Source organism: Equus przewalskii, chromosome 8 (assembly GCF_037783145.1).
Source record: "Equus przewalskii isolate Varuska chromosome 8, EquPr2, whole genome shotgun sequence".
Taxonomy (NCBI): Eukaryota; Metazoa; Chordata; class Mammalia; order Perissodactyla; family Equidae; genus Equus; species Equus przewalskii.
The window spans coordinates 38,077,625-38,105,439 of NC_091838.1; the positions used below are offsets into that span (position 1 = coordinate 38,077,625).

The 27,815-nt window shown below is 37.0% G+C and overlaps 1 long non-coding RNA gene across 1 annotated transcript; it reads right to left on the reverse strand.

Annotated features, from left to right (window-relative positions):
• Positions 1–19,157: 19,157 nt before the first annotated feature.
• LOC139085240 (uncharacterized) lies at positions 19,158–24,374 on the reverse strand. The gene is made up of 3 exons (XR_011543437.1): positions 22,181–24,374; positions 20,914–20,998; positions 19,158–19,309 (listed from the first exon to the last, which is right to left on the reverse strand). It is a non-coding gene; the product is annotated as an uncharacterized lncRNA (long non-coding RNA).
• Between the last annotated feature and the right edge of the window lie 3,441 nt (positions 24,375–27,815).

A 27,815-nucleotide genomic window follows, 5' to 3' on the forward strand; every position in this document is an offset into this window, starting at 1 on the left:
AAGACAATTCTCTCTGTGTTTTTGAAAAACAAAAACATTATGTTCTTGACTTGACTTATTAAGAAATATCAACATGAGTTTAAATATTAAATTCCACTTATGCCTGGATTAATAGACTTAAAAGCGAATTCTGATTTCTAATTTCCAGGCCATGTTATCCTAGTGATTTCTAAATTGCTTCTCCTAAGCAAATTGAATTTGTCCAGTGTTATAAAACCCTTTTGATTTTCCAGTCTGTTCCCAGCATATCCCTCTTAGTGCTATTTTCACACTGCCTGTCTCCTTACACCCCTTCTCTCCATTTAGTGATTAAAAAAATAGCATAAGTAGATTTGTGAAAGTTATCTTGATTCTTAGAACACAGTTCACACACCAAAATGTTTAATGAATGTTGCACACTCCTGTGGAGGATATTAATCTCAGCAACTGCACTAATGGCATACACAAGAATCTGTCTCATTCTTTGGAATTCATGAGGAGAAAGTCATTCTGATAAAATCTACAAACTCCCTGTTAAGACATCCTCAGACTTGCCATGTAGATGTCTAATGGAAAGGACAGTGCGGCCCCCAGATTTTATTGTTGTGGTACTTTATGAATTCAACACCTATGTTGCTTGTGACATTTCCGCATTACTGCTTTTGAATGACTAAATAATTTTTACCTACTTGACATTCAAAATGCAATCAAGGATCATTTACATGTCTTAGCCTTACTTATGCTTTCAGTATTTTCCATTAAAAGCTAGTACATTTGCCTTAAGCAAAATGATACAATCTCAAAAATTCTTTTGATCAGGAAACTGATTTGCATGGAGTGAAGTACTCCTGGTCAACACAGATGCACACTTGTCAGGCGAGTCGATTCTGTATTAGGTTAACAATTAACTCATCTAATCTGAACATCAGTAACATTTCAATCAGCCTCCACTGTTTGGACAAAACATATCAAAAGAATCTGGAAATTTTAGTCCCCAGACAAAGAACCACGGTTGCTCCTTGTTCTTAAAGAAATCTGTTGAGCTCACGAAGACAAGGCCTTCTAATCAGCGTTCACCTCTTCCTTTGCTGGGCTTATGTCATTTCAGAGGGACATTTTTTAACAAAATCATTCAACACATAGACACAGTGGCCTCTCTGGGGTCAGGAATGAGGATAGGATTAGCCAACCAGAGCTACTATGGCTGTTTTTAATCTGTAGCTGCTATTCCTGATGAGTTGAACTGAGGAAGGGAATGCAGGTAAGGATGGAGCCACCCTGGCTGATTCTCACCTGTCTGACACACAGCTCCTAAAGGCATCTTACAGCACTCCAAGTGCATCTTTGACTTTCCTAAGTTGTGAGGATTTTACTGTGATCTTCCAGTGCTGCTAATTGAAAAGTTTGCTCTTAATGTTAACATGGGAAAAGTCTTTTAAAGTAGTAAAAGAGTCTGAGCACAGACAACATAGAACTCAATGATGTATAACTGCTGGAAACAGAAACTCTGATAGGTCCCCAAATCTTTGCCATACTATATGCATGTTACTAAGGACAAGCAGAAAGATACAATCTGCTATAGTTTGTTCTTTTCCTCCAAATAGGTGTCATGAAGAAAAACTGAACTACTTAGGATTAAACCACTGTAGTTTACTCCCGCTACTTGGAGGTCTAATACTGATTTGACGTTTTATATGGGCCTTAAAGGATTTTGTTAAATCTAAGCCATGGCTTTGGTGTCAAACAATTAATAAGTAAGAGTGCCTCCCTTTGCTGTCTTTCCACATTGCCTAGGCCCTGCCCCCTGCTGACACTGTCTTTGCCTTCATCAAGACCCCCAATCCCTTGGGGCCAGCCCAGTGGCACAGCGGTTAAGTTTGCATGTTCCGCTTCTTGGCACTTGGGATCCCAGGTGCAGACACGGGACCGCTTGGCACACCATGCTGAGGTAGGCGTCCCACATATAAAGTAGAGGAAGATGGGCACCATGTTAGCTCAGGGCCAGGCTTCCTCAGCAAAAAGAGGAGGACTGGCAGTAGTTAGCTCAGGGCTAATCTTCCTCAAAAAAAAAAAAGACCCCAATCCCTCCACTGCCTCTTGGTCTTATAAACCATCAGAGTCTTTCTGAGCACACTCAGCTCACTTGTTACTGATCAGCTGTGTGTCTTAGGTAAACTGTTTACCACTCCGAGGTTCAGGCTCCAAATCTCTAAAACAGGGATAATATGACATAGTTAGAGGGATTGTGAGAATCACTTCAGCCTGTGCAGTAAAAGGCCACCTACAGGGCCTTGCGCAGCACCTTAGAATCCCTCACCTCATTGGCCAACAGCCCTAACAATCTCAGGGAGAAACCCACCCTCTGCTTTCTCTGTTCCTGCTCCCGTTGTCTACGCTTTTGGGTAGAGCAGCACCGTAGCATCTCAAACTTTTTCATAGACATTCCTCCAAGGGCAGAAGAAAATGAACAGACACATGCTGTAGTCCAGGGAGTATTGGGGGTCATAGTCAAGAGCAACTTACCACAAGCAATAATTTATTTGAAGTTCCTCATTTACCTTAAAAAGTTTGCCCTACTACGAGGCCAACATCACCCTGATCCCAAAACCAGACAAGGACAACACAAAGAAGGAAAACTATAGGCCAATATCACTGATGAACATGGGTGCAAAAATCCTCAACAAAATATTGGCAAACCAAATACAGCAATACATTTAAAAGATCACACATCATGATCAAGTGGGATTTATACCAGAGACACAGGGATGGTTCAACATCCACAAGCCAATCAACATGATACACCACATCAACAAAATGAGGAACAAAAACAACATGATCATCTCAATAGATGCAGAGAAAGCATTTGACAAGATCCAACATTCATTTATGATAAAAACTCTCAATAAAATGGGTATAGAAGGAAAGTACCTCAACATAATAAAGGTCATATTTGACAAACCCATGGCCAACATCATACTCAATGGGGAAAAACTGAAAGCCATCCCTCTGAGAACAGGAACAAGACAAGGGTGCCCACTTTCACCACTCTTATTCAACGTAGTACTGGAGGTTTTGGCCAGAGCAATTAGGCAGGAAAAAGAAATAACAGGAATCCAAATAGGCAATGAAGAAGTGAAACACTCACTGTTTGCAGACAACATGATCTTATATATAAAAACCCCTAAAAAGTCCATCAGAAAGCAACTAGAAGAAGTAGTCAACAATTGCAGCCAAGTTGCAGAGTACAAAATCAACTTACATAAATCGGCAGCATTTCTATACTCCAATATTAAACAAAATAACAGAAAAAGAACTCAATCCCGTTCACAATTGCAACAAAAAGAATAAAATATCTTGGAATAAATTTAACCAAGGAAGTGAAAGACCTATACAATGAAAACTACAAAACTTTCCTGAAAGAAATTGATGACAACATAAAGAGATGGAAAGACATTCCTTGCACAGGGATTGGAAAAATAAACATAGTTAAAATGTCCATAGTACCTAAAGCAATCTACAGATTCAACCCAATCCCAATCAGAATCCCAATGACATTCTTCACAGAAATAGAACAAAGAATCCTAAAATTCATATAGGGCAGCAAGAGACCCTGAATTGCTAAAGCAATCCTGAGAAAAAAGAACAAAGCTGGAGGTATCACAATCCCTGACTTCACAATATACTACAAAGCTACAGTAATCAAAACAGCATGGTACTGGTACAAAAACAGGTATACAGATCAATGGAACAGAATTGAAAGCCCAGGAATAAAACCACACATCTGTGGACAGCATATCTTCGACAGAGGAGCTGAGAACATACAACGGAGAAAAGAAAGTCTCTTCAAGAAATGGTGTTGGGAAAACTGGACAGCCATATGTAAAAGAATGAAAATCTACCATTCTTTTACACCATTCACAAAAATAAGCTCGAAATGGATCAAAGACTTAAAGATAAGACCTGAAACCATAAGATTTCTAGAGGAAAATATAAGGAGTACACTCTTTGACATCAGTCTTAAAAGGATCTTTTTGGACACCATGTCTTCTCAGACAACAGAAACAATAGAAAGAATAAACAAACGGGACTTCATCAGACTAAAGAGCTTCTACAAAGCAAGGGAAAACAGGATTGAAACAAAAACACAACCCACCAGGTGGCTGGCCCCGTGGCCGAGTAGTTAAGTTCGTGCCCTCCGCTACAGGCAGCCCAGTGTTTCATTGGTTCGAATCCTGGGCGTGGATATGGCACTGCTCATCAAGCCATGCTGAGGCAGTGTCCCACATGCCACAACTAGAAGGACCCACAATGAAGAATATACAACTACGTACAGGGGGAGAAAGGGAAAAAAAATCTTTAAAAAAAAAAACACAACCCACCAATTGGGAAAAAAATATTTGCAAATCATATATTTGACAAAAGGTTAATCTCCATAATATATAAAAACTCACACAACTCAACAATGAAAAATCAAACAACCCAATCAAAAACTGGACAGGGGAGATGAACAGACATTTCTCCAAAGAAGATATACAGATGGCCAATAGGCACAGGAAAAGACACTCATCATCACTGACCATCAGGGAAATGCAAATCAAAACTACACTAAGATATCACCTTACATCTGTTAGAATGGCTAAAATAACCAAAACAAAAAATAACAAATGTTGGAGAGGTTGTGGAGAAAAAGGAACCCTCATACACTGCTGGTGGGAATGTAAACTGGTGCAGCCACTATGGAAAACAGAATGCAGATTTCTCAAAACATTAAAAATAGAAATACCATATGACCCAGCCATCCCACTACTGGGTATTTATCCAAAGAACATGAAATCAGCAATTCAAAGAGACTTAAGCACCCCTATGTTCATTGCAGCTTTATTCACAATAGCCAAGACATGGAAGCAACCTAGGTGCCCATCGACTGATGATTGGATAAAGAAGATATGGTGTATATATATGCGATGGAATACTATTCAGCCATGAAAAAGGATAAAATCATTCTATTCACAACATGGATGGACCTTGAGAGTATTATGTAAGCAGAATAAACTAGATAAAGAACGACAAGCTCTGTATGATTCAACTCATATGTGGAAGATAAATAAACACATGGGCAAAGAGGACAGATTAGTGGTTACCAGAGGAAAGGGGGTTGGGGGGTGGGCACAAACAGTGAAGTGGTACACCTACAATATGACTGACAAATAATAATGTAAAACTGAAATTTCACAAGGTTGTAAACTATCATAACCTCAATAAAAAATAAAATAGAAAAAAATGTGCCCTAATTTTTATTCCATCTATATTAAAATATTTTTTAAATATTTTATTTCATTCCAAATGTTTCAAGTAAATTAACCCTAGAGGAAGACATACTCTCTTCCTATGCTGTTGTGTATCCTAGGCACACTGCTGATAAACCCAAGGGTGCAGACACCTGAATTTAGAAAGCACAGCCTAGCTGATTGTTCTGAAACAGATGTGATATGCAATCTCACCCCAGCCCTCATTCACCTCAACAATTTTTTTCACTCATCTTTAGTTGACTTTCCATCACATTGTTCACATATATCATCCTGCACATTTCCCCTCTTCAAACTCTAGTCTCACTTGCATCTTACTGAAACAGTAGATGCCATCTGACATCCCTCAACTTCCCTCGCAAAACTGAACAAATCAATACTGATTCTCACCTTTCCCCTTTCTTTTCTAGTTCCACGAACGTATCCCTCCTCTAGTACAAGTTTAACCTCCCTTGAGCCCTCTTGCCTCTTCCAACCTTGTGCTTCTGTCCCCCTTTTTTCTTTTATATTTTCAGTTTCTTCTCTGAATTGCACCCCTCCTTCTAGCCCGCAAGCATTTACCCCCTGTAACCTAAGTTTGCCCAAATGCTCTGTCCACTAGCCAAGCCTCTTGTCTTCCTTTTACTCTGTAGTAGTTCTAGATTTCCACTGAGATTTTAAGTGCATACAATGAATTATGAAACGGCTCACCACCAGCTCAGGACATGCAACTTCCTCTCTGAAGTCAGTAATTGTTTTTCAATTTGCACAATAAAAACAATGCCCAAGCGTCTAAGAACTATAAAGCAGTAATCTTTAACTGATAGTTTCAAACATGACCAAAATTCCGTTTGACTCCAATGTTCCTATTAGGAAGTTTTAGATAACAACAAATCTTCACCTAATCATTATTGAGAAAAAACCTTTAAAGGATTTTCAATCGTTAATTTCTGAATTACAATAAGCAATTCCTGGTCAAAATTGGAAGACTGTCTGGAGTCTTTAACAATAGCTTTACAAAATATAAAGGATTATTTAAACAGAACATTTTTCGTATCAACACTCTGAAGACATAGAGAAATATATTTAATACTTAATATTTAATTAAGATTGAAGATCTTTCTGTGAAGGACCATGTACTAGTTTCCTAAGGCTGCCGTAACAAACTACCACAACCTTAGGTTGCTCAAACAACAGAAATTTATTGTCAGAAGTCTAAGATCAAGATGTTGGCAGAACTGGTTCCTTCTGAAGGCTGTGAGGGATAATCTGCTCCATCCTGCTCCGCTAGCTTCTGGTGGTTTGCTAACAATCTAGAATTTCTTGGTTTTAGAGGTGACACATCACTTCCGTCTCTGTCTTCATGTTCACCTGGTGTTCTCCCACTGTGCGTGTCTGTGTGTCCAAATTTCTCCTTTTTATAACACAAGTCATGTTTGATTATGCCTTCCTGCAACATGACCTCATCTTAACTAATTACATCTGTAATCCTCTGTTTCAAAATAAGTTCACATGCTGAGGTTACTGGAGGTTAGAACTTCAACACATGAATTTGTAGGGACACAATTCAACCCATAAAAGGCCGGGATGATGTGGATAAATTTTTTAGTCGCTAATGAGCTATCCCAACACAGATTCAGACATTGGTTATCTTGTTGAATAGACTGTAGCATTGTCCAACATCTTAAGCAAGCTTTTGCCAAATCCTGGATCATAATTAATTTCTAACAAAGCTCTCTATCATCTACTTGTGTGCAGAAAGTCTTTGCTGTTGAAAACCTAATGAATGAGATTCTAAGTATGAGGGACACTCTGAAGTCTTTTTCCAGTAGTGAAGATTGTGGGGGTACATCCGTACTCTTTCTACTAAAGCTATAGCTCAACACTCCAAGATCATTTACAAGCTTCTCTAACCTATTGAATCTTCCCAGATGTCCCAAGAATATATGTCACCAGGGCAAGTGAAAGAATAGGACTACACCTAAGTGTAGTCACCACCACTAGCAGGAAAAGTAACTCCATTTTGTGACCTACTGACACTGTCTTCATATAGAAGACAGGATTATTACTGTGGGGGAAGAAAGACATCCAGTCCCTCCAGGGATTCTAGGATTTGGAGAAGACCACATATTTCCTCTCCAAATGTGAGAAGTTGAAAAAAAAAAAAAAGTAATATCTGATTCTGGGACACTTCTAAAACTAGAAAACAAGTAATCAGATAATAAATAATAAATAACCAGGTAATAAATAATTAAGTAATGGGTAGATAGACAAAACAAGAAAAAAAATTCTTCTGGTGAACTACTCAGAGTCCTGGGAAATACTGCAGTGTAGTGATTAAAAGCAGGGTTGTTGCCAGATTCTAACATTATTATTTTCACATTACTGCCACTATCTTAGTCATAACAACTATCATATCAACATAGTATTCTAATTTTCATATTAAAAAGATACATCTTTTGAAGAACATGTTCATGGGAAGCCAAATATTCCCTCTGCTCCTCTGTAGCTATATGTCTGGCTAAATCTTCAGGCTCTAAATTTAAATAGACCTGGACTGAATCCTGTCCCCACCACTTAGTTTTGTGACCTTGCACAACTACAGGTTTCTTAACTGCCCATTTCTCTGTGCTATTAGGTTTTTAGTATAGTTCCTGCTACATAGTAAATGCCAATATATTTCAGGAATAATTATTCTGACCAACTTCTTCTTTTCAACCATAAAGAAAAACCCTGTAATTAAATGTTAATTGATACAGAGGCTGCTTGCCATATTTCATTGGTGGAGAAATATAGGGAGTATGTGTTCAAATCAAAATTAATGTTTAAAACCTTTTATGGTACATTTCCGACATCACTCACACTCAAGCAACCTGAAGCATCCTTGGTAAGATTAATTATACGCAAAAAGTGATACTAAGAAACCAAACCTTTGGAGAATTCTCTACTGGTAACAAGGGAATATGCCATTCTGACTCTTTATGGTAATATCTTACTTTTTAACCAAGTAAACAGCAAACAACTCACAGAAATAAGTGAGACTATTACACAGATGCTAGAATATTACATAGAAAGACTTGTGATTGGCCCTGAGCTAACATGTTGCCAATCTTCCTCTTTTTGCTTGAGGAAGACTGTCACTGAGCCAACATCTGTGCCAATCTTCCCCTATTTTGTATGTGGGATGCCACCACAGCATGGCTTGATGAGTGATGTATAGGTCCACACCCAGGACCTGAACCAGTGAACCCTGGCTGCCAAAGTGGAGCACATGAACTTAACCACTATGCTAATGGGCCAGCCCCTATACTCAGAATATTTTAATCTTAAGAATTTGGAAGAAAAGATTGATTCCTTTGACTCAGCCATCAATAGAACATCCACTGGAATTCCTTGAAAATAAAAATAGACTATTATAGATACACTTAATCCATTAATATTCTGCCATCTTTTATCCTAGCCCCTTTCCACCAGGGAAGAGGATATTTGGGAGAAGAAAAATAATATTCAAGAAGTTCTACAGCATCACAATTGTTTAAAAAGTGATAGTTATGGAAAGTTCAGAAATGCTTTTAAAAATATTCTAGATTCTGAAACTCACAAAAATGTCAAATCCTTATGAACATCAAATAGTCATACCAATGAGAAGGTAGAGAGCTCATTGAATTTAGGATTGTAAAAACTGAAAATTTTCTTTTGGAATTATGTTGCAATTGATTATAGTATAGGACACAATTGCTGGGCATAAAGTCAATGGATATCAACAATAAACCAAATACATTGGAGGAATTTAGTGAAATCTTTCATTGGCCATGGCAGAAAAGCAATATTCAGACTTGCATGGTGAAGCATTTTGGTATGCCCATGCAATGTTAGTGTTTGATAGGGGTGCACAACCATGCCGTCAAAGATTAAAGACAAGACAGTCAGGATATTTCCTATCTCATTTTATAATATGCTGGATGTTTTGGGAGGCAGCAGTAAGGATTCCAATGCAAATTTGCATAAGCCTCAGCGGAATTGCATCTACTTAAGAGTTTACCATTTAAGAGTTATATGTATTTGGACAACTCATTTAACTTCATTAAACTTCAGCTTCTTCACTGGGAAAGCAAAGATACATAGAGCCTCATTTTCCATCTCACAGGATCTTTATGAGGATTAAATGACCTCACATATATAAAAGAGCAATATAAACTATAACGCTCTGTAAAATTTTAATGGTTACTGCTGCTACAGGAAATATTTGTTGGAGTTTACATATAAAAGGTCTTGATATTTTTCACCTTTTAATGTAATCCCATTGCTATATGTTTATTGATTCAAGTTGGTCGTCAATTAATTTTTTAAAATTCCACCTCAATAAAGTGCTGAATCATTGTGCAAACATTTCAAACCAATGCCTTCTGAAACAATCATTCATAATAGCTTTCTTCAGAACTTTAAATTGAGTGCTGCTGTCCCTTTGAGAATGCATGCCAACATCCTAATTTATTTTTAATTAGTAGTTAATTTGCTTTATAATTTATGTTATCAACACTACCTAGTCCTGAGAGTTTCCAGAGTATTGGGAGCCCACCTCATTTCCCTTTTGTGGAGCATTAATAGGTCACATAAAACTATAGCCTACTCTGAGCGAGCAAACTTTCAGAGAGAACCACGAGGCTGCCAAACCTCAGCGTCCTTCTGTGGCAACTGAACTCACTGATCATTTTCTTCTCAACATCCTATAAGACAAAGAACTGAAATCACCAGCTTAGAAATAATTATGTTAGATAAGATAGTCCGCCAAAAGATTCTATAAATAACAATAGCTCTCCTATATGACAACCGTATCTAAGCAATAAAATGTTATAAAAAATATCTCACTCACCTGCAACTCCAATTATAAAATACCTTGGAATCAACTCTAAAACTTTTTCAAATAACATTGTAGAAATCCTGGATTAATAGTAATACATAATATATTACTGAATCAGAAAACTCACTATGTCAAATTAATTTAAAATGTAGCTAGGGAGTAAATACTCCAGCATAGTCAAGAAATATTTTTAAAAGAATAATGAAAAAGGAGCTCCCTACTGGATATAAAAGTGCAGTATAATACTACAGACCTTTACAGATCTGGTACTGCTAACTAGAATAGATAAATATATCAATGGCGCAGCATAGAGAGGCCAAAAATAAACTCGGATATGTATGGGAAATCGTATACAACAAAGGTGACACTTCAAAACATTTGAGGGAAAACTGTTAGATCTCCACCCCAATCATTTAGAAAAGTTAATTTCATATGAATTAAATATCTAAAGTCAATATAGTAGTATATAATATATGTATATATAAACATATATACCAGAAAAATATAGGTGAATAATTTTATAATCTTGAAGAGAAAATGGCCTTTCCAAGCATGACCTAGACTCAGAAGCCACATAGGAAATATTTGGTGATTTGCTGATTTGATTATATAAAAAATTAAAATTTCCATACAGTGAAAAACAACCCAAAGATAAACTACATAAACTATAGCCTAAAGCAAACAGGATGGGAGAAAATATTAAACTCCTACAATCAGTAACCAAGACAAACAACCTAGTGGGCAAATGAGCAAAAGCCGTGAGCAAGCAATTTATTGAAGAATACAAATGGCCCATTAGCATTGGGAAAGATGCTCAACCTCACCAATAAAAAATAATCAAATACAACTTTTTTACTCAGACTAAGAAAATTGTTTAAGATTATACTCGGTATTTACAAGAGTCGAGAAAGCTACCGCTCTCTTACAATCTAAGTATCTTGGGAGTACTATTCAGAAGTATCTATTAAAACTTCAAATGCTCATACATGCCTTTGGACCCATCTGGTAACATCACATCATAAAATCTATGTTAGCAGAAGAGTATGAAGATATGTCCGTAAGGGTGTCCATTTATTGGCAATTGTAATGAAAAACGGAAATAATCTGTTTCTCTTAAGAGGAGATAAATAGGTAATTTAATTATGTAAGCCTAACAATGAAAAACTCTGAGGGGAGGAAGAAGAAGGAAGAGATGGAGGAGAGAGCATCTACATATGCTGGCATATAAAATGTCCTCAATCTATTGTTAACTTCAAAAAAGCAATTTATAGGGGGTGGCCTAGTGGCCTGGTGGTTAAAGTTCAGCACACTCCAGGTGAGGACCTACACCACTTGTTAGCATGGGGCCATGTTGTTGGTGACCCACATACAAAGTAGAGGAAGACTGGCAACACAGGTTAGCTCAGGGATAGTCTTCCTCAGGCGAAAAAAAGGAACATCGGTGACAGATGTTAGCTCAGGGCAAATCTTCCTCTGAAAAAAAGAAAAAGTAATTTATAGAATAAGAGACTTGACATGTTTCTCGAGACATACATCAAATTGTTAGCCATGCATATCTTTAGGGAATGAGGCTAAAGGGCAGAAAGACTTTGACCTCTTTACTGCATATCAGAGACTACAAACTGGTGACCTACAGGCTAGATTCAACCAGCTGATATATTCTGTACGCAACAGAGAGAGAATGAGAAAGAGAGAATTAGAGAATTAATGTTTTCAAAGTCAAAAGAATTCCTGAGAAAACCTGTATTTCCTGCTGTCTTTAAAAAAATGAGAATATTTGGAAACCAAGGGCCTGTATTCTTGCTTGGCAACAACTGGCTGGAGCTGGGAAATGCTGTCCCTTTTAAAAAGTATGTGACCTGCTCAGTGTCAAACTTGGCCATGATATTAACTGCCAGGTTTCCAGGGGCCTTGGAATTTGATTCACTTATTCTGTATGCATTTATATTCTGTGAATTTGTTACAAGTACATATTACTTTTGTAAATAAAAGGTAAGGATTAATATTAACGATGGCATACTCTAAAATTTGGAATAAATTACAAAAGAATCAAAATGACAACATATCAAAAGTATTGTAATACAGTTCAATTCCAAGTAGTTATAAATCTAATATTTTCAACTAGCTGCAACAAAGTTGGCTCCAGCTTACCCAGAAACATCTTGAATAGTGAAATCAGATACTAAAAAGTGCAGGCACTCGGGCCTGTGCACTTTCTTCAGCATATAGCTCTTGGCCTGTCATTTAGAACCTCTTGAATGCATATATATAGAACACCTACCATGTACAAAGCAAAATGATAGACGCTGCATAGGGTACAAAAAAAGGAGTAAGAGCTCATTCCTTTTCTTTCTGAGTCATCTATCAGGTTGATTAATACCTAGCTGTTGCCTTACATTGATACTATTTTTTCATAGTTTTTCTCACATCACTTATTTTCCACTCTCTTATTATTACACTCACTTATTTTACATTCCTGCTTATAACACTATAAAAGAGCTTTACTACTATTTCAATAATCTTTTTACTATTTTTCCATCCTTCCTAACCAATCAATTCTGTATTCCACTATCAAATTACTCGCTAAAGCATTGTTTCAATCCTGACAGTTCTCTTTTATTGCAGATTAGATCAATTCCTTAATTTAGGAAAGCAAAGCATGCCACAGTTTGACCCCAAAATGTCTTTCCAGCCTTAACCTACATAGATTATGTTTCCTATACTCTATTTTTCAGTCAAAACTGGACTGCTGGTGGTTTTCTGAACAATACAATTTCATATCTTCTTACATTTACTTGAATATTTCTTCTGTCTGAAATGCCAACCCTCCTTCTTCTAATTGTGGTGCAAAAATCTAGCCAGCTTTCAAATCTTAGCTGCCACCTCCATAGACACCGCTTCCTCCATGAAGTTTTCTACCATTCCAGTCAGAGGTCTTTTCTTCTGAACATCTATTGCAGTTTGCTTGGACTCCTATACAGCATACAAGTAACTGATTTGTATCATGGTAATTTAGGCATATGTGTTTTTTTCCCTAAATATAAGTTCATTAAGGGCAAGGATCATTGACTGCAAGCATAGAGCTTTAACATGTTGTTAAAGTTCAAAAATTTCATTTGAAAAGTCAAGGCATCCAAACTGATGTTAGGCAGAAATGAGGAAGCAGACGGAACTGTTATGGGGAAGATAACAAAGCAGACCTGGTAAAGACATCTTATAGGAACTTGGGCTGCATTAGGGTGCCTGTGCGGATAATGAGAAGAGTCATCATTGCATGGAGTGTAACACGTCCATCTCCTACTTCCTCGAGAGGATGACAGTAATGGAACTTCTTTTCAATAAAAACAGGGGTTCCAGCTGATGTCAACTAAGGCTTTGGGGCTAGCTGGTCTGGTACAGCCTATGTTGGGAGCTTCGAAATTCTCAAGTGGAGAATTGCTTGAGGAACATTAAGGAACAATATTCCTAGGAAAATCAGTTAAAACTTTTAGGACAGAGCATCAGCCTGGCTGTTGGAGGACTTCTGATAGTTTTCTGTTATTTAAAGAGCTATTGGTGGTTTGGAAATTAATCATGTTAAAGTAATCAACCTTAACTGTCATGAGTCCTCAAGAGGAAGTGACACCAAGCCTTGATAAAACTTAATAGTCATCAGAACTTCTTATGGCTGTGACAGATGCCATGTAAATCAGGTAGCTAAAGATCTAAAAGGAAACTAGGTCAAACCCACCCACTGAGGCCACTAACTATGCAGTTTATATCAGCCAGGACTAGATTTTCATAATAAGCCAGTATACATGGCATGTGGCGAAGAATGGGTACCTGATTACCAAAGCTAAGAAGGGTACTTAAAAGCAAAAGAAAAAAATGTTCAAATAGGCATCACTAGAAAAGTTTGGAGGATGAATGCTTGGCGGAAGAAGGGTGAACAGGCTGAAAAGCAGCCAGGAATCACTTCATTCATTACCCTTTTCCCACAGGGAAAAATCTGTATTTTGAGATTAAGGCACATGGGAATAAAGCCTGGCTTTGGAATTCTCTTAAATAAATCAGAGCAATTAGAACACGTGCCTCTAAAACTCTGCAGATGGATAAGGCCACTGAGAGTTTCTGTCACAGCCTAACAAAGTAGTATCCAGTTTCTACAGTGAACCGGAGCTAGACACATTAAGGATGAGGGTTGCAAAAAACATAGGGCAGTTCCAAAAATAATTGAACAGGAAGGAAGTTCAATCTTTGTTTCTAGAGGCAGGATGTCATTTAGCAGCTCAAGCTGTATCTGGGAGGTCATTAAGAAATGCCTGGAGCTGATCGGGGAGGTAACAAAAGTTGTAGCTGGGAGCAATGCATTGTGAATCAGATAAACAGCCAGAAGAAAGCAGAAAGTGGGAAACTCTCAGGGCAATTTTCTTTTTCTTCTTTCTTTTCTCTTTCCTCTTCTTCTCCTCTCCTTTTCCTCCTCCTCCTCTTCTTCCTTCTCCTCCTCCTCCTTCCACTTCTCCTTCTCCCTCCCCTCATCCCCTGCCCCAGTCCTTCTTTTTCCTCTCTCTCTCCCTCTCCTCTCTCCCTCTGTTTCTTCTCCCTCCTCTCTCTCTCTATTCTCTCTCTCTCTTTTCCTTCTCCTGTCTCCCTCTATCTCTTTCTTCTCCCTCGCCTCTCTTTCTCTCCCTCTCCTCAAAGTCCTCCTTAATGAGATATCCCAGTGCATGCCAGCTCATGTCCAATTGCTCCTTAAAGGGACCACTGGATACCTAACTAGAACTTGAAAACCACCAGTTGGAATCCACTATGGATGTAAACATCTCCTTATATCTCATTAGGCCCTTAGTAATTCATTGCATAATTAATACTGATAGAAATCTTGAATCACTAAGGTTAAATCATGTTTGCTTTTTCTGTAAATAGATAAAATTAGTCATCTTCAAAGGCTTATGAGTGTATTTTTCACATTATATTCAGTCGTATTTTTATAATTCCACTTTTGATAGCTAACATATACACATGGTTCAAAATGGGCATTCCTGTCCTCAGCCACAGAGCAACCAATGATACCAATTTCTTGTATATGATTCCAGAAATTGTTTATGCACACACAAACAATTACATTTACAGGCATCTCACATGCCTATATAATTAATATTAACACCTGTAATGTATTATTAACATTAATAATGCAGTCCTGAAAATCTGCAGGAAAATGCTAAGCAGGTGCCTATTTTTCATCATTCTAATGCAGAAGTTATAATGCGTCATGTCAACCTCCAATTCCCCAAGTTCATAAATCATATATAAACCACAGCAGAATGCCTACATATATGTAGAAAGCTATCATATAAGGATATAAATTGCTTAAAACATTGCTTCATAATCATTAATTAATAGAATTATTTAAAAACTTTTACTTTTTATAAATGAATAAGGCATCTTCAGGTACCAACCTCAAGGAAGCAGATGACCTTTGTTGACACAAGTGATCTTCCCAAAACATGTACATTTGATTCTTAACTATCGATTGTGCCCATACTATAATGTGAGGCTTTCCCAAGCATTGTTTTGTTAAAATTGTTGTATTAAGTTTGCTGGGTGTAAATATATATTTCTTTCTGTATTAAAAACTGACCATGAAGTGTTGACTTGAGATATGTATTTTTTTCCATAAGATTTCTGTATTAAAAATCAGGAAGTGTTCTATCAAAAAACAAAAACAACCACCACAACCTAAGGAGACTTTGTCTTTTTCTATCATTTTCCACAAATAGGTATTCAATGCACACTATTTGTACACTATTATTTTCACTTAGTTTTATACACATACAAAAAGTATGACAAAAATGATTAATATTAAAATATTAACAGTAGTTGTCTCTGGATAATTAGATTATGGGTGATTATGTTCTTTTCGTTTATCTGTATTTTCTAGATTCTCTACATCTTGCTCTACATACACATGATCTTCCAATCAATCATTCGTACTTTTCATTGGACTGTATCATTGACAATTACTATGATAATGTAGGGGAGGAAGACATTTCCTCTACCCTCTCTGGGTTCTTCTGGCTGGAGAATGAATTAAATTCACATGAGACAGAATAACAGGAGAAAATTAAACAAAGCTTTATAACATGTATACATGGGAGAGGCTCAGGCTGAGCAACTCGCCAAAATGGCTGAAGCCACCACCTTAAATATCATATCCAGCTAAAGACAAAGGAGGATGTTGGGGGTGGGGAGAGTCAGTTACAGGAGGTTACCAAACAAGCACAATAAACAAATGCAGATTTAAGTCCTTGCCTTCCCCATTGATTAAGAGCTTCTAGAGATAAGGTCATCCCCCCTTCTTCTTGGTACAGAGAGGGAGACATCTTTACAGATGGAGATTTCCTTTACAATGTAAATGTCTCTTACAAAAGGTAAGTAAATTCTACTTTTCAGTTGCTTTCCTGTCTGCAAAGTAACCAGCCCCAAATAATCATCATGTCAAAGAGACATATCTTGGGGTGGCCAATTCCAGGCCCCCACAATAACTCTAATAAATGTGAAACTTAGAATGTTTACTTCACCATATATTCAACCATTAAAAGACAAATAATGACTTTAAATAAGAATTTCACCCTTTAACTTCTGGCTAGTTAAAATAATTTTCCCTGTTTGTTAAAGATATAAAGAAAACTTTGGACACTAAGAAATTGACAAATTAAGTAAATTAATTTGCTGTGCTTTGCAAGGCACAATCTTGAGAAGATATTAAAGCCAACAATACCACTAGAGGCAATAGAAAATTATTGTAAAAATAACTCTTGAGAATGGTGCCTATTTTAAGATCATCTGTCTGTTGGGTTTAAGTTAGCTCTGGGAGAGAGGGTAGAGCAAATCTGCAATTCAGATTCACAAAAGAAATATTCAACACAATGGAAACTTAAATAAAACACTTTTCAAATCAACTAACAGGAGAATAACATAAATCTGAATTCATGATCCAGAAAAATGGCTGAGGAGTGGTTATAATATACCATCTATTGCAATTAAATAAAGTCAAGGTCATATTTGAATTAGGACATAAACAAAATAGAATTTCAAATGATTCTGCAATGCTTTTGCCTTTATAATCAAATACAACTTTGCTGACAGCATAATTTCTAACATCCTTGCCCAAGAGTCAAGTGGAAATAAAGATAGAGAAAATGCATTTCTTGATTAAAAATAAAACATTAGGAATTGAGAAAGAAGAGTCTAATTCTTTTCCCCAAATTAGGGAAAATTTACATTAAAAGACTAATTGTGGGTCAAGGGTCAAATATCCTACTAAATCTTGTCTCATCTGAAATCAGCTTGATCCTTTCCATGCTGTAGTGCATTCTCTTGCCTTCTGCTCAGGAGCATTTCTCAGCTGGCCATTCTCTGGATCAGTGCATAAGTTTTTCCCAACACTACCTAGAAGACCAATGTTAATTTCCCATAGACTGTAGGTATATGGAGAAAAACTAGAAATATTAGCAGGGCTAACATGTCAGTCTAACAAACAGAAGAAAGAAGAGAAGACAAGAAGGAGAAAAGCAAAAGAAAAAAAAGAGTGGGGAAGTAATTGATTTAAGTGAAGATATCAAAGCCGCTAATAATCAGTCCCCAAAGTACAAACCAGCTGATGAGGGTACGTGTGCAGTGTCATTTAAGGTCCAGAGAAACTTCTGCCTCACCCAAGTAGGAAGGCTTCAGTCACGCCCCATTATTTCTCCATCCAGACCTGGGTCCAGGGAATTGTGATCGGATAGTCCAATATGCCAGAAATGTGAGGTGAGTATTACAAATTTAGGGTTGCAAGACAGATATCTAAATATGCAATGTCATAAATGTTAAAGGATAGAAGAGTACAGGATGCCTCGGAGCACACAGCAGAAGCAACTAATATGAACTTTGGAGAAGGAAAAATATTCTAGCTGAGACTGAAAGGGTGGGAAGAGGTCAGCCAGGCAAAAGACAGGGAAGGGATTTTCTCTCATGAAAAGGAAAAGGATCCTGCAAATGTCCAAAGGCAGGAAAATTGTTAAGAGAAGTGAACGTAGCACAGACTTGGAGGAGAGTTGGGGAGAGCGATGAGGTAGGATTGGATACCATCAGAATACTAGAAAATCTTGTAGGTCACATCAGGACAAATGGAGCCACTGAAAGTGTAGGCAACCAACTTGAAAAAGAATAATTTACCAATAACTGGCACTATATATTATCTTACTTTTAGACAAGAGGCAATTAAGACAGTTTAGGCTAGAGGATAAAAATTTTGCAAAGCCCCAAGGATGCTATTATGGCTTTTAATCGTCATATACATTAATGTAGATGAACCTGGTATATCCTACAAGTGGGCTTTTAACTTTATCATCTGATATATTTATTTATGGTTTAGCTCTTTCTTATGGAAATACTGTATCTTTCAAAAATTTCTGGTTGTTTGGATTACAAAAAAAAAAGCTTATTTTATTTTAGAAAGCTTGAAGTTTAAGTCTCAAATTCACGAGAATTCCTAATATTTTATAATTCAAGAGATCTCTCAGCCATGCTCTCCAGGCTTTTTATGATCATTCATTTCATTCAATAAAATGTTTTGAACATATACTTCTTATTTATGTGTGTGTGTGTGTGTGTGTGTATATATATATATATAACATATTATAATGGACATAGAACATGATTTCAAATATAAATTATGTTATGTATATTTTAAAACATTTATATACATTATAAAGTATATAAAAATAAAAATTAAAAAATAATGAACTAAAAAACATAGAAGTCAAAATTCCCATAGAAGAAATAGAACCTTCCCAAGACACTCCCTTGTGGACCCACTCTGGTGACAGCTGCTATCACCCACATGAAATCTGATCAGTGATTGCTGATTTTTTTTCATATAGACAATAAATTCTACAAATGGACTCTATATTTCTTACTTAAAGAAATAAAATATTGTGCATATTTGGGCATTCATAATTCTTAATTTACAGGCACAGCTTCACAGAAAATTAATCAAATATTCTTACTATTTTGATTATAAAAGAAAAATTCCAACCACAGGAATCACTGAGCTCGCCATTTACCCTTGAAGGGATTCAGCCTGTTGTGCTGCCACGCCCTTGACGGGGAATTTCTGACATGTGCGGTGTGCGGCCCTCTCGAAGCCTTATGTTTCTCACTGCAAGCAACAGAGAACAGATGGATTTTAGTATTAAAAAAGTTAAACCTGAGGACCTCAATAAAAGAAAAACAAAGAGGACAAGAGGGGAACAAAAAGTGCAGTAAAAAGGACAAGCATTTCAAGCCCTCCAGAGGCTTCCCGATTTGGGGGGTACGCAGTACTGTCTTTCCCGTACCGAGGAACTGCATTTGAACACACCACTGAACACCCCGGCATGGCGGCCAGACTGGGTTCTCAGGCAGGCCTGTTTTTCATTCAGTTCTGTCAGTCATTGTGTGAAGTTAGGCAAATTACTTACCCCTTCTAGGCCTTGGTTTCCTTACCTATAAAATAGGTATGAGTGGCACCTATCTCCTAGTATTGCTGGGTAGATTAATTGAAATAATATATGCGAGATGCTTAGCACCAGGGCCTGGGCTGTAGCAAGCACTCAAAAAATACTAGCATAATTGTTTAAAGAAATAGAAGTATATGCTGAACGTAACATCACCTTTTCTGACAAAAAGCCCAGGGTTAATGTAAAATATAAACACTTTTTTCGCTTTTGTTTCAGCAGAATCTTTGCCTCTCTTGGTTATCACAGTGTCCTTTCAAATGTCTGTCTGAGTCAATGTCATTTCATTTAATGCTTAAAAGCTAGAGATAGGAGGCTATCAAACTTGCTCTGCAAAGCAGCAGGCAGAGTCCTGAGGGCCAAGAGTCTGGATGAGATGAAGATAATTAAATCCCTAGAGCAGTGATTCCCAGCCTGCAGTCTTAGGTTTTGCTAGGCAGAGGCCTTGCTAGCAGAAGGGCAAATGACGTGGAAATTTCAGGTCCCAAATACTGGAGCAAGACTCTGTGATGGTTGTTGGGAGAGAAATGAAAAATAGTCTCAAGGAGAAAAAGGACTGGAAAACTACAACATATCCTCCCATGTGGCTTTCCTACATCTAATACGTACCTATGGGCCTTACTATATGCTACACACTGTGCTGGGCATTTTCACAAGCTGTCTAAATCTGCCTGTTTTACAGATGAAACAGCCCAGGTTCAGAGATAATTGCTTGCCCAAGATTGTAGAAAGAAAGCAGAAGAAGTGGCATATACACTAGCAATTACTGTAATCTGGGTCATGGACTGCAGAAAGATAGGGTGCAAAGGAGCTGAGCTGAAGAGAAACAGTCTGCTCCCAGATTTTCAAGCAGCAGTTTTAGGACGTTCCATTTGATGGATGCAGCCACATTTGCATTGAAAAGAGTTGCATTGTAGTAAAGAGGTAAAAACCATAAGAGATTTTGTGTGGGTGATTTGTTGCTACAGAAACAACTTGCTTGGTACTTGTTACACACTTAACCATTCTTGCTTTTTATCCAGGAATTGGCATTATTATGCAGAACTGAAGGAATGTAGACTTGCCAGGCAGGGCAGTAGCTCATTGAGCTCACATACATGATAAAAAGAAATAGGTTGCATAATTGCCACAAATCTGTGAGAGAACTTTTTAAAAATAGAACTTTTTCTGAATAATTAATCTTACCTCTTGATTTAGGCCTTCGTCATTTTTTAATAATAAATATTTATGGCTTGTTGCCGTCTATTTTGCTGACTGTATAACTTACTTTGGGAGAGGAGTCGTGAGGCTGATCACTAAGGAGCTGCGATTCTCAAGCTGAAAACTGTTGACGCAAATAATCCATAATCACTCTATAAATGAAAATTTAGGTGAGTTTATTCTGAGCCAAAATGTGAGGACCATAGCGTGGGGCCTTCCTTCCCCAAAGAAAGAAGGGCACCAAAGCAGTGAGGTGTACAGAGTGGTTATATACCCTCAAAGAGGATGTTTCACATATGATTGAAATGTCCCTTTTACAATAGTCACGAGACTGCTCTGTCGGCACAGCTATTGATGGACACAGCAGGTAGTAGGTCTGCTGTCTCAGTGGACATGCAGGGTGGCTGATCTTTTGTCTAGAGCCAGGTGGTCACAGGTGAGCACAGCAATCAGTTCCTAGCCTAAGGAGAGATGCTTATCCTTAAGGAAATGCCAATGTCGGGGGAAGTTGCATCTTTATCCTAAGTGCATTTGTTCTTGCCATAGGACATGCTTAATGCAGATATACAATGCCTGCTCAATGCCATGTCAGGCCCTTTTGGAAAAACCAAGTCTGGCTGAATTAGGTTTACACCAAATGGCTTCCTCATATACTCCAATATATCCTATTGCTCACCATTTCTGTTTGTCAAAACTGTATCCTCATACACCATGAAAGCACCAAAGTATTTAAGGGCTACCTTTCAGAAATATTTTCAGATTTTATAGTCCCTAAGAAAAATTTTGCTTCTGTGATGCTCGTGGACACAAATTGGACATCTACAGCATGCACAGTGGAGACTATTTTTCTCCAAGTGAGATTGTACCTGTAATTAGTAGATACTAGCAAGAAGATGATGGAATTTAGGGATATTTATTAGGGCCCATGTAATACAGGAACCTCAGGAATCAATGACTAAAACATATGGATTTAGCTTTTGTAACTAAAAAAAATTTTTTAATAAGCCAGACACGAAAGGACAAATGTATAATTCCATTTACATGAGGTACCTAGAATAGGCAAACTCATGGAGACAGAAAGTAGGACGGTGGTTATCAGGGTATTGGAGGAAGAGAGAAATGGGGAGATAGTGTTTAATGGGTACAGTTTCAGTTTGGGAAGATGAAAATGTTTTGGAGATGGATGGTGGTGATAGTTGCACAACAATGTGAATGTACTTACTGCCACTTAAAGGCACACCTTACAACGGTTAAAATGGTAAGTTTCATGTTATGTATATTTTACCATAATAAAACAATTCTTAAACCACAACAATAATGCCAATAATACCTACCAGTATTGACTGTTGCACTGGACAATGTTCCAAATGCTTTTCCTTTAACCCCTAAGGTAAGTACCTGAGAGAATGAGACACAAAAGCTTAAGTCATCTGTCTCAGCTTCACGCAGATTGCAAATGGTAGAGCAGGCTTTGAACCTGGATCTATTTACAAAGCCCATGCTGTACTGATATCATTTTATATATGACATTAGAGAACTTTATGAAGTTTGCATAAAGTTTTCATATATTTTATTTTCATATCAAACCAAAAGCAAGGTTTGAAAAGATGAAAATACTGAGGCTAAATATTCTAATGCTGACAAGTGGGTTTATTGACAGCTGATGATTTTTCAACTCTCCTTCATCTATGGAACCTCAAACAGACAACAGAGACAATCCTGGGACCCAGAATCCTTCCTCCTGACAGCAGATTGTAATTTTGACAGTAAGATGGAGAAGAGGCAGATTGAATTTACTCCTTTTCTCCTTCTGCTCCTTACTATTATTTCAGGTCGCTATGCCACTTGATGGCTTCTTTTATGATTTCTAGAATGGACTTGTTACTTTTTGGTTTTGCCCCCATATCATTCTCTGCTTTCAAAACTGTCCCCATCTCTCTCCTGGGTAGTCCCATAAGAGGCCTCTCCTCCCCTAGTTTCACAGAGGTAGGCAAGTGACCTCAGCAGAGACAGAATCATTTTTGTGGAGTGAATGTTGACTTTGCTGCCATTTAGAGAAAGCCTGCCTGAAGATGAAGCCAGTACTTAGAAAATCTGAGCCCAAAATGGAGAGAGTCCTGTTGACATTGTTTAAAAATGTCTGGTCTTTGTTCCAGGAAGGCCTGACACACAATGGGCATCCTTGAAATAAGATGTCATCTGACCAATTTATGAGAACTCCAAGATGTTGATTTCTGAAATGTGATGCTGAGCACAATCTCTTTTCATTCCACTTCTGCCATTCATTCGTTCAATGAATATGTATTGTGTAGCAGGTCAGACAAGAACCTAAACAGGTAAGTGTCATACTCTATGGTGAATGTAGCATCAGAAACATAGAGTATAATGGGAGCACAAAGGACACCTCTAACTCTGTGGGAAGAACATTCCAGAGTGAAGATGGAAGGTACAAGCCCTGAGGGGGCTATGTTTGGTGGGTTCAGGAACATCAAGGAGGTCAGGATGGCTATCTTCTTTGTTGCCCAGCTTTCTCCTCCTGTGATGGTAGTTATCCTGGTAATGTGATCAGGCCTTTTAGTTTATCTTTCTTTTTTCCTTGGAGAGATGGTCTTTCTCACCCCTACGGCTGTGAGTAGATGACTTCCAATTTAAAACCTCCAGTTCTAATCTCTCCACATGACTCCAGGCAAGTATTTCCAAATACATTCATGAAATCTCCACTTGGATCTCCTAGCTCCTTTAGAGCTACATGTTCCCCAAAGAATTCATCATCCTTACCACTCCAAACATACCAATCAGCTCCTCTTCGAGGAAATACTTTCAGTGACAATGGCCCATTATTATTGAGTCAGTGAAGCTTACAACATCAGAGTCACCTTTGCTGTCCCCTCCCTGGTATTTCTTGTGTAATCACATATTCAGACCAGTCAACAGATAGTCAAAGCTCCAAAAATGGTGCCACCAAAGTACTAAAACAGATCGAACAAGTGGGCAATCATTCTCTGACTGTTGCAATCAAGAGGAAATGAATTTCTTCCTCTTTGGCTTATCTGTAACATGTTTATCTCTAGCTGAAAACTTCTATTGAGGTAAAATATGGAAAACCACAAACCACACTTCCAGATGAGCATCCATGATTAATGCACTGTGAAAATTCATTTTAAACTCAATGAAAACATTTGAGTGCAAGTGTTTATGCGTGACTACTGTTTTATTTAAACCAGTTGAGATTATCAATTGGGTTCCCCTGAGCTGTTCTAAGGTTCCCAGGGATTCTAAACTATTTTGTCTTTCTTTCATTCTGGCACTGAAGTGATGTGAAGTCTCCAAAGTCATTTCAGCGCTGCGCAAGCTCTCCTTAACAACCCACAGCTTTCCTCATCAACAAGCATACCTATTCCATCATGTTTTTTAAACTTGCAAGCATTACTTCTTCCAAAAGCGTTCCCTTATTAACCTTGTGCACCCCCCATGTGCTTTGTACTACCTCAGCATTCAAACCTAAACATTTTCCAATTCTGATTAACTAATAAGTAGGCAGTTTACATAAACAGTAAAAATGATTTATCAAGAATAATTAAATAAATTCAGTTTTAATGATGTAAAGACTTCATGATAACTCTAGCTAGGGTAAATGTTGCCTAATGTAAAGTTATGAACATTAATATGAATCATAACAAAATATCAATAAGAAATTATTACCCTTTGCTCTCAAACCTTTCGTCATATGTAATACTTGGACAAGAAGCAACGTAAAGTAGAATTAAATAAGGTACACAAATTATCCCTTGCCAGAGCATTGCTGAATCTGAAAATTTATTTGTCAGTTGCAAATTAGGAAACACAGCTAGTATATTTATCTCTAAATATTTTCTTTGCTCTAGGGCAGTGTGCTTGTTGAACTTTTTCACATCATGGCACATGTAGAAAACAATCATCTTTGTGTAGCACACTGGCAGAAATGGATAAAGCTGCTCACAGCATTAGGAACAGACTGGATGTGCTGGGCTCCCGGTCCTGCCCAGCATCTCCAAAGGCTGAGGGGACCCATATCTGAGCACACTTGTAACCCATTCATGATTGAGGAGCTCTAGTCTAGAAAATGAGAAGGCAGCATTGCATAGAGGTCCTAAGCTCAGCTCTGGAATCAAACTGTGTTCTCAAGTACTTCCCAGCAACGGGAGCTCTCTGCTCTTCAGTTTCCTCATCTGGAAATGGGGTTAATACATTCTACTTTATAGAGTTAGATTATCCCTGTAAAGTGCCTGGAATTATACCTGACATGCAGTAGGAGGTCCAAAAAGTTAGCTGTTACATTGTACTCAAGCCCTGGGACGTTCCAACATAAGTAAGCCAGAACATACAGAATAGAGAGGTACAAAAATTTCCCAGGAGATAAGTGGGTGGGTCACTAGAGAAAAATGCTACATTGTTGCTATGAAAATCTCCCTGCTCTGCTCATAAAAGCAGTGTCACAGCTAAACCAGATTGTGGCATACATTTTTCCAAAGAGTAATTCAGATATACAATAGAATTCAATAGGCAAACAGGTTCTAATTTACAGGATTTACAGCACAGATCTCTATTTCAGAAATGAACCTATTTTCTACATTAAAGAAAATATCACTTAAATTATTTATTTTGACTATACCACTAGTTCCTCACTAAGAATCTAAGATAATATGGGCTTTGCAATGCAATAACTTAATGTGAAAATTTTATAAATTTGAATGTGAATTTCATGAAGTCAAGAAGAAATTTTACTTACCTTGAAAAGAGCTATAATATATGAATTAAACAGAATACTTGTTAATATCAAAGGAGTGATACTTAAATATTAAATAGAATTTAATTCCCAAAGTTTCTATCTCTACCTTATTCATGTAATTAACATCACATGCAGTCAATTACATGTAGAACCATATTTCTGTGGCAGAAGGGCCAATTTAATTAATACTTCAATTCCCACTAGATAAAATCAGAACACATAATCCATATCTGAAATCTGTTAGAACTATTTTGAGTTGTCTATATTTTTACCTATGGAGAATTTGCTACAAAAGAATCTCTTTACAAAAGTTACATAATAATTCTACTCTTGGATAATATAAATTTCAAGCATAAAAAGAGAATAAAATCCAAGACGAACAAATATTCAACATTAATATTAAAAGCACTTGGGTCAAAATACCAGAAGGATACATTTATTGTCACTATTTCTAGTGACAGAAATAAGCCCATTTATCTGAAGCAAGAGATATCACATAACATGTTAAATAGGATTTGTCCAAATGTGCTCTGAGTCACAAACATTTCAGTGACTTTTTTGGGAGGTATGTGTGTTAATATTAGCTAGACTGTCAGTATACCTTCCCAGTTACATGTTTAATGATGACAATAATTTTCAGTTCATATATGCAACATTTTTTACCTGGAAACATAAATGCCTTTGTTGTAATTTTTATCACAACTTAAAGACAACAAGCCATAGTAAACATGAAATAGTATTTTTAAGTTTAGTAACAAAGAATTTATTTTTAACTGAGTAATGTTAAGCCAATCACATAATTTGCTTCCTCCTTGGATTAATATATATATCACAAAGTTTTAAAACTGGAAAAGAAATAAGAACACTATTAGAACAGAGCAAATAAACTATAATGACAAAAGCTCAATGAAAAAGAGATACTTTTTGCCTTTTGCTAAATTATTTCTATCATTAGAGGAAAAATTAGCAAATAAAATAGCTTTTATTTTATTACAAAGGTAGACACAATATTTAAATTGTTAACATAATCTATATAAATTATTAGTAGGTGTCATTTACACACTTAGAAATCATGAACATAACACTTTTGATTGTTTGGAACCCATTTAGTTAATGCGGATTTCTAGTTCCATAAAAAATGCTTGAAACACTTTGGGGGATGATATTTTCAGGGTGGTTCACTTATTGTATCCTCATTTCTAAAAATCTGTGTCTATACATCAATAATAATCCCTTTTTAAAAATAAGCCATATAAACTTAGTTTTATTGTAGATGCCCCATATATTTTAGAATTTGAGAAATACACTAAGATGTTAATACATTTTACTTTATAGTACATTTTATTACATTAAATATTAATAGTCATGATTTCAGAGGTTTTGGAAACAACCAAAAAGGAAAAATATTTTTAAAATTATAGATAATATACAAATTACTTATTTAAAATTTGTAGTAGTGATAGTAATACTAATTTTTATTGGTTGCTATGGCACTGTAGGATATAGGAGATGACGTGGAGCATTGAAATAACTATGATGCTAGAATATTTACTTGCTACCTTAAGAGAGCACCATTTTAACTGTGTACAAATCAATTTTTGATGCTACAAATAATGCATACCTGTTATTAAAAAAAATTAGCTAGGAGGGGCTGGCCTGGTGGCATAGCAGTCAAGTCAGCATGCTCCGCTTCGGCAGCCCAGGGTTCACCAGTTTGGATCCTGGGTGCGGACCTATGCACCACTTATCAAGCCATGCTGTGGCAGGCATCCCACATATAAAGTAGAGGAAGATAGGCATGGATGTTAGCCCAGGGCCAGTCTTCCTCAGCAAAAAGAGGAGGATTTGTGGCAGATTTTAGCTCAGGGCTGATCTCCCTAAAAAAAAAAAAAAAAAAATTAGCTAGAAAATAAATGTTTGAGTCTTGGCTCTGCCATTTACTAGTTCCATGACCTTGGGAAATTACTTTAACCTCGCCATGCTTGGTTTGCTCATCTATAAAATGGAGATAATAATGACATTACTTCACAGGCTTGTTGTGAGGATTAGATAACTTAATATAGGTAAAATGCTTAGAACTTTGCCTGGCATGTAAATAGGCAATCAATATTGACCATTATTGTTGTTTTTATGAAAGTGTACATTTCCCTATAATGTTACATTTGTTGTATGTTATCCTTTTTCTGTGTTAGTTTAAGCTT